Source organism: Neophocaena asiaeorientalis, unplaced genomic scaffold (assembly GCF_003031525.2).
Source record: "Neophocaena asiaeorientalis asiaeorientalis breed wild unplaced genomic scaffold, Neophocaena_asiaeorientalis_V1.1 scaffold332, whole genome shotgun sequence".
In the NCBI taxonomy this organism is placed as follows: domain Eukaryota; kingdom Metazoa; phylum Chordata; class Mammalia; order Artiodactyla; family Phocoenidae; genus Neophocaena; species Neophocaena asiaeorientalis.
The window spans coordinates 2,302,709-2,311,026 of NW_020173111.1; positions in this window are offsets into that span (position 1 = coordinate 2,302,709).

Sequence of the window (8,318 nt, forward strand, 5' to 3'; positions counted from 1 at the left end):
GGTACGCGGGCCTCTCACTGTTGTGGCCTCTCCCGTTGCGGAGCACAGGCTCCGGACGCACAGGCCCAGAGGCCATGGCTCACGGGCCCAGCCGCTCCGTGGCACGTGGGATCTTCCCGGACCGGGGCACGAACCCGCGTCCCCTGCATCGGCAGGCGGACTCTCAACCACTGCGCCACCAGAGAAGCCCTGGATTTGTTTTTATAGGTCTTTCTTTTCCTCTTCCCTCTTTTGTTCTCTTATGATTTGATAACTATCTTTCGTGTTGCGTTTGGATTCCTTTTTTGTGTGCATATCTATTATAGATTTTCGGTTTGTCATTACCCTGAGGTTTTGGTATAGCATAAAATCATTTTAAGTTGCTGAGCTCTTAATTTCAAATGCATTTTAAATACCCTGCCTTTGTACTCTCCTCCTATCACGATTACTGGCTTTGATATCATATTTGTATGTGAATGATTTCCTACCTTTAATATATGTTTGCCTTTACTGGTGAGCTTTTCCATTCATAATTTTCTTGTTTCTAGTTGTGGCCTTTTCTCTTCCCTTAGAAAAATTCCTTTAGCATTTGTTGTAAAGATGGATTGTTGGTGCTGAATTCTTTTAGCTTTTGCTTGTCTGTAAAGCTTTTTATTTCTCCATCAAATCCAAACGAGTCTTGCTAGGAAGAGTATTCTTGGTTGTAGGTTTTTCCCTTTCATCACTTTAAATATATTGTACCACTCCCATCTGGCCTGCAGAGTTTCTGCTGAAAAATCAGCTGATAGTCTCATGAGGATTCCCTTGTATATTATTTGTTGCTTTTCCCTTGTTGCTTTTAATATTTTCTCTTTGTCTTTCATTTTTGTCAATTTGATTACTACATGTCTCAGCGTTTTCCTCCCTGGGTTAACCCTGTATGGGACTCTATGCACTTCCTGAACTTGGGTGACTCTCTTCTTTCCCATGTTAGGGAAGTTTTCAGCTATTATCTCGTCAAATATTTTCTGAGGCCCTTTCTCTCTCTTCTCCTTCTGGGACCCCTCTAATGCAAATGTTGGTGCCTCTGACATTGTCCCAGAGGTCTCTTAAACTGTCCTCATTTCTTTTCATTCTTTTTCCTTTATTCTGTTCCACAGCAGTGATTTCTACCACTCTGTCTTCCAGATTACCAATTCATTCTTTTGCCTCATTTATTCCGCTATTGACTCCTTCTAGTATATTTTTCATTTCAGTTACTGTATTCTTCAACTCTGGTTGTTCTTTATCTTTCCTAAAAATTTCTTGTAACTTCTCGCTCTGTTCATCCATTCTTTTCCCAAGTTCTTGGATCATCTGTACCATCATCACTCTGAACTCTCTCTTGGGTAGATTGCCTATCTCCATGTCACTTAGTTCTTCTTCTGGGATTTTATCTTGTTCCTTCATCTGTAAGATATTTCTTTGCTGTCTCATTCTGTTTAAATTTCTGTTTATATTTTTATGTATGTAGTGGGTGAGTTACGTTTCTTGACCTTGGAGAAGTGGCCCTCTATAGGGATGCCCTCTGTGTCCCAGCAGTATACTCCCCTCTCATCACCCAAGGGCCAGGAACCAGCTGGTCCTAGGGTAGGTTCCGAGTGTGTATGTGCACTCAGTTCCACAGGCTGCAGGATTGTAGTTTCTTGCTTCTGGTGTCTGCCCCTGGGTGGGTGAGGCTGGTCTAGATGCTTGTGCAGGCTTCCTGGTGGGAGGGGCTGGTACCTGCCCACTGGTGAGTGGAGCTCGGTCTTGGACCTCTGGTGAGCAGGGCTGTATCAAGGGGTGTGTCTAGAGATGGCTGTGGGCTCAGGAATTCCTTAGGTAGCCCGTCTATAGACAAGGTGGTTCTGTATTCCTGCCCTGTTTGCCCTAAGGCATCCCAGCACTGGGGTGAGGCCAGGTCTCGGGGCCAAGGACCCAAGATGTCTGCCTCCAGCCAGAGTTCACGTAGGTGAACACTCCCTGCTATGTCCGCCACCAGATTTTATGACCCCAGAGAGAACCACAGCTGCCCCCGCCTCCCCAGGAGACCCTCCAAGATCAGCAGGTAGGTCTGGCCCAGGCTCCTATGGAGTCACTGTCTTTGCCTTGAGTCCCAGTGCACGCCAGACCTTGTGGGCACCCTCCCAGAGTGGAGACTGTTTCCCTCAGTCCTGTGGAGCTCCTGCAATCAAGCCCCACTGGCCTTCAAAGCCAAACTATCTAGGGGCTCCTCCTCCCAGTGACAGGCCCCTGTGCTGGGGAGCCTGGCATGGGGCTCAGAGCTCTCGCTCCTGTGGGAGAACTTCTGCAACATAATTATTCTCCAGTTTGTGAGTCACCCACCTGGGTGAGACGGGATTTGATTATATCTCAAGTGCACCCCTTCTACTGTCTCATTGTGGTTTCTCCTTTATGTCTTTGGATGCATAGTATCTTTTTTCGGTAGCTCCCAGTCTTTTTCATTGATAGCTGTTCAGCAGTTAGTTGTGATTTCCGGTGTGCTCATGAGGGGAAGTGAGCTCAAGGTCGTTCTATTTCACCACCTTGTCTCCCTTCCATCGGTTCATCGATTTTTAATTATCCATATGCCCGCCCTTTCATTTCCATTAGTAATCAAGATTTAACTGATAAACTAATTTTAAAAAACTGACTCTTCCGGGCTTCCCTGGTGGCGCAGTGGTTGAGAGTCCGCCTGCCGATGCAGGGGACATGGGTTCGTGCCCCGGTCTGAGAAGATCCCACATGCCGCGGAGCGGCTGGGCCCGTGAGCCATGGCCACTGAGCCTGCGCGTCCGGAGCCTGTGCTCCGCAACGGGAGAGGCCACAACAGTGAGAAGCCCGCGGACTGCAAAAAACCCCACAAAAACCCCTGACTCTTCCAATACCAAAAGTCAAAGTGGTGTCACTGTCAAAGCCCACTGGGGTCCCCAGGAGAAATAAGATGGAGTCTAGGTGATAAGTTCTACCCTCTTCTTTCGTGATTAGTGTAGTTTCACTTGCCTATAGATGGCCCTGTGCAATGACCTGGCACCGACCACATAGGATTAACGTTCTCAGCACAGAACCACTGTGCCAGACACTTGCTGGCCATGCGCAGAAGCCAGCTTTTGTGTTCATAACCATAGTCTGGGTGGAAGATTTGGAATTGTTTGGAAAAATAAGCAACTGGTCAGAATTAGGGATGAGGAGGTCTCTAATGCCACCAGTCGAAGACCAGTGGGAAAGTTGACAGCACAGTGGATGCAAGTGAAGAGGTGAGAACATGCTGGGACCAGGGTGAACGGTCCACCTCAGGGCCCAGCAGTGAGGAGGGATGACCAAGAGTAATGAGAGAACATGTTAGGGAAGTTTTCAGCTATTATCTCGTCAAATATTTTCTGAGGCCCTTTCTCTCTCTTCTCCTTCTGGGACCCCTCTAATGCAAATGTTGGTGCCTCTGACATTGTCCCAGAGGTCTCTTAAACTGTCCTCATTTCTTTTCATTCTTTTTCCTTTATTCTGTTCCACAGCAGTGATTTCTACCACTCTGTCTTCCAGATTACCAATTCATTCTTTTGCCTCATTTATTCCGCTATTGACTCCTTCTAGTATATTTTTCATTTCAGTTACTGTATTCTTCAACTCTGGTTGTTCTTTATCTTTCCTAAAAATTTCTTGTAACTTCTCGCTCTGTTCATCCATTCTTTTCCCAAGTTCTTGGATCATCTGTACCATCATCACTCTGAACTCTCTCTTGGGTAGATTGCCTATCTCCATGTCACTTAGTTCTTCTTCTGGGATTTTATCTTGTTCCTTCATCTGTAAGATATTTCTTTGCTGTCTCATTCTGTTTAAATTTCTGTTTATATTTTTATGTATGTAGTGGGTGAGTTACGTTTCTTGACCTTGGAGAAGTGGCCCTCTATAGGGATGCCCTCTGTGTCCCAGCAGTATACTCCCCTCTCATCACCCAAGGGCCAGGAACCAGCTGGTCCTAGGGTAGGTTCCGAGTGTGTATGTGCACTCAGTTCCACAGGCTGCAGGATTGTAGTTTCTTGCTTCTGGTGTCTGCCCCTGGGTGGGTGAGGCTGGTCTAGATGCTTGTGCAGGCTTCCTGGTGGGAGGGGCTGGTACCTGCCCACTGGTGAGTGGAGCTCGGTCTTGGACCTCTGGTGAGCAGGGCTGTATCAAGGGGTGTGTCTAGAGATGGCTGTGGGCTCAGGAATTCCTTAGGTAGCCCGTCTATAGACAAGGTGGTTCTGTATTCCTGCCCTGTTTGCCCTAAGGCATCCCAGCACTGGGGTGAGGCCAGGTCTCGGGGCCAAGGACCCAAGATGTCTGCCTCCAGCCAGAGTTCACGTAGGTGAACACTCCCTGCTATGTCCGCCACCAGATTTTATGACCCCAGAGAGAACCACAGCTGCCCCCGCCTCCCCAGGAGACCCTCCAAGATCAGCAGGTAGGTCTGGCCCAGGCTCCTATGGAGTCACTGTCTTTGCCTTGAGTCCCAGTGCACGCCAGACCTTGTGGGCACCCTCCCAGAGTGGAGACTGTTTCCCTCAGTCCTGTGGAGCTCCTGCAATCAAGCCCCACTGGCCTTCAAAGCCAAACTATCTAGGGGCTCCTCCTCCCAGTGACAGGCCCCTGTGCTGGGGAGCCTGGCATGGGGCTCAGAGCTCTCGCCACTGTGGGAGGACTTCTGCAACATAATTATTCTCCAGTTTGTGAGTCACCCACCTGGGTGAGACGGGATTTGATTATATCTCAAGTGCACCCCTTCTACTGTCTCATTGTGGTTTCTCCTTTATGTCTTTGGATGCATAGTATCTTTTTTCGGTAGCTCCCAGTCTTTTTCATTGATAGCTGTTCAGCAGTTAGTTGTGATTTCCGGTGTGCTCATGAGGGGAAGTGAGCTCAAGGTCGTTCTATTTCACCACCTTGTCTCCCTTCCATCGGTTCATCGATTTTTAATTATCCATATGCCCGCCCTTTCATTTCCATTAGTAATCAAGATTTAACTGATAAACTAATTTTAAAAAACTGACTCTTCCGGGCTTCCCTGGTGGCGCAGTGGTTGAGAGTCCGCCTGCCGATGCAGGGGACATGGGTTCGTGCCCCGGTCTGAGAAGATCCCACATGCCGCGGAGCGGCTGGGCCCGTGAGCCATGGCCACTGAGCCTGCGCGTCCGGAGCCTGTGCTCCGCAACGGGAGAGGCCACAACAGTGAGAAGCCCGCGGACTGCAAAAAACCCCACAAAAACCCCTGACTCTTCCAATACCAAAAGTCAAAGTGGTGTCACTGTCAAAGCCCACTGGGGTCCCCAGGAGAAATAAGATGGAGTCTAGGTGATAAGTTCTACCCTCTTCTTTCGTGATTAGTGTAGTTTCACTTGCCTATAGATGGCCCTGTGCAATGACCTGGCACCGACCACATAGGATTAACGTTCTCAGCACAGAACCACTGTGCCAGACACTTGCTGGCCATGCGCAGAAGCCAGCTTTTGTGTTCATAACCATAGTCTGGGTGGAAGATTTGGAATTGTTTGGAAAAATAAGCAACTGGTCAGAATTAGGGATGAGGAGGTCTCTAATGCCACCAGTCGAAGACCAGTGGGAAAGTTGACAGCACAGTGGATGCAAGTGAAGAGGTGAGAACATGCTGGGACCAGGGTGAACGGTCCACCTCAGGGCCCAGCAGTGAGGAGGGATGACCAAGAGTAATGAGAGAGAGGCTGGGAGGACGAGGGGCATTAGCAAGCTTTAGCCTCCGCAGAGAGCACGTGGACAGCTGGAGATGGAGCAAAGACGCCCGCCCTTCCACAGGGGACTTTGGAATCAGTAGCCCCTGGGCTCTCATGCTCATGCATGGTGGGTGGTCAGGCAACCCTGGGGAATGCACCCCCTTGGTGGGCAGAGGTTGGCACCTGGTCCAGTACTTGCCCTGCACAAGGTGAACAGTCAAGCCAGAGGACCTTAAGGGGGGAGAACCGATATCTGTTGGGTCCTGTAGTGGGTTAAATGGGTGCTCCCCCGCAAAAAAAGATGTATGTCCGTGACCTAATCTCTGCAACCTGTGAATGTGACCTTATGTGGAAAAGGGTGTGTGGAAATCCTTTAAGTTAAACATCTTGAGATCAACGATGATTATCTAAGTGGGCACTAAATCCAACAACTAGCATCCTTATAAGAGACACAGAGAGACAGCAGAGCAGGGGGAGAAGGCCACAGAAAGACAGAGACAGAGATTGGAGTGATGCGGCCACAAGCCAAGGAAGGCTGAAGACACCGCAAGCTGGGAGAGGCGAGGAAGGCCCCCCGCCCAGAGCCTCTAAGGGAAGCAGCACCCCAGGCTCCAGCGCTGGCGCCCACCCGCCTCTCCCATCACCTCCTGCAGCTCCCTTCCCAGGGCCCGAAAGTGCACCTGCTCGGAGGCTGGATGGGTCGGCTGCTGGAGGCCTGGTGAGTGCCGTGTCTAGGAGCCTGCAGCTCTCCTTAGCAATCAGGCCAGCCACACAGTGGCCCCGAGGGCCCGCATGCAGACCTGCTGCCCGAGTCCACACCTTGAATCAAGTGGGCACCAAACCCCTTCTCTAAGGAGAGCCTTTGCCTGCCCCCCCTCCTGCCTGCAACTGCAGGGACATCTGTCTCCCCTGCCCTCACACTCCCAGCGCTTGGCAAGGGGCCTGGTCTATGCTCAGCCTTTGTTCAGAGAATGAAGAAGGAAGGAACAAAGGCTCTGACAGTCCTGTGAAGAGCCCCTGCCCCAGTACCCACAGGCCTCGGCACCGACTCCCTCATTCCCCCTTCTATGGCATCTGGGATGAATCTCCATAGGGCAGGCTTTGCATCGTCTGATGCCTAAGAAAGCTTCTGGAAGCTAGCGCCTGGGCCTTGTCTCTCTATCCCCCAGGCCAGCTCAGTGTCCATCACATAGTAGGTACTCAGTAATTGAAAGGAACCAAGATTTATGAGACACGCTTGGTATCCTTGAATCTGGCCAGCCTGCCTTTCTGCATGACTGTCCCTCCCTACTGGAGCCTGTGCCCCAGCCGAGCTGCATTCCCGGAAGCTTCCAGAAATTGCACAAAGTAGGTGCCTGCTGCAGAAGCAAAGCACAGTCCCTTCTAGGCCACCTGCTCTGGCGCAGAGACACCCCCAGACACATGGCTCATAGCACAAGGTTCTCTTTATTGTGATGCTCAGTGGAAAACATCTGTAAACCAGCTCACTGTAGTGGTGACGGCTGCAACCATGCTAAGGCACTTTCATTATATAAAAAAAGGGCAGGGGTGGGAGTTCTGTTCACTCCTTTGTGACAGCAACTGGGACCTGAATTCAGAGCTTTTTAGGCATATGTAGCTTTTATATATCTTCATGATTTCTTGAGAGTTTGTTTCCTTAAAAAAAAAAAATGCCTTCTTTGCCATAAGTAAGTCTAAATGCAGCATATACAAAACAGTTAGGAATACAGGGAAATTCAGCCACCAGTGTAGACCAGTGTAGGACAAGCTACTCTCTTCTAGACATGGTTCCAAAGGAAAGGCAGTGATAAAGACTTGGAATTTTACCATTTATTACAGTTAGAGGGAGAAAAGACAACTTTTTTTTTCTTTTAAAAATATCTGTGCAGATGGCAGAGTCTTGAATTTATACTGAGTCAACGGTGCAGGTCAACTACCCTCGGGCCCCAGTCCTGGAGTAGGTTCGAGATCACCTGGCCCTTTCCACTGCTCTGACTGTCAGGCTCGGGACAAGTCCCTTAACCATTAAATACATTTGGTCCCCAAGAGTGTTGGGAGAGGCCACTGCTGGCCTCTCCAGCTTGGCCCCTGGGCCCTGTCTTCTCAGCCCGGAAGCCCTGCTGCAGCAGGGGTGGGCTGCCCTCGGCAAAGGAGGGAAAGGGGTCATCATTGCACTTGAGACATTTCAGAATCAGGAAGGTGATGGTGGCGCCGCCCGGCAGGGGTGGGGAGGAACGCCCCTCCTTCCCCGCGCCAGCTTCCCGTGCCCTGCACAGAAGTGGACCCCCTGGGCCTGCTCATGCCGGACCACCCAGAGCCCACGGGAGTGAGGGGGCCGCTGGGGCAGAGGGTGTGAGGTCACCGCGTGTGATTGCCAACAGCAAAGAAGGGAGAGGGCGGCGGAGGCGGGGGAAGGTGACAACTCTTCTGGGGCGTCGGGCTAGCAAAACTCCTTAGTCTGAAGAAAAATAGATTCGTAGAAAACTCTCTTGCCCATCCCCGGAGGCCCGCCCTCCTCACCTCACCATCTTGTGCTTTTCGGCAAGGGAAGGGGTGGGGGGGATACTGCTGGTCGCTCTGTTCCCGGGCCAGGGCCCAGGACCCTGACTCTGTGGG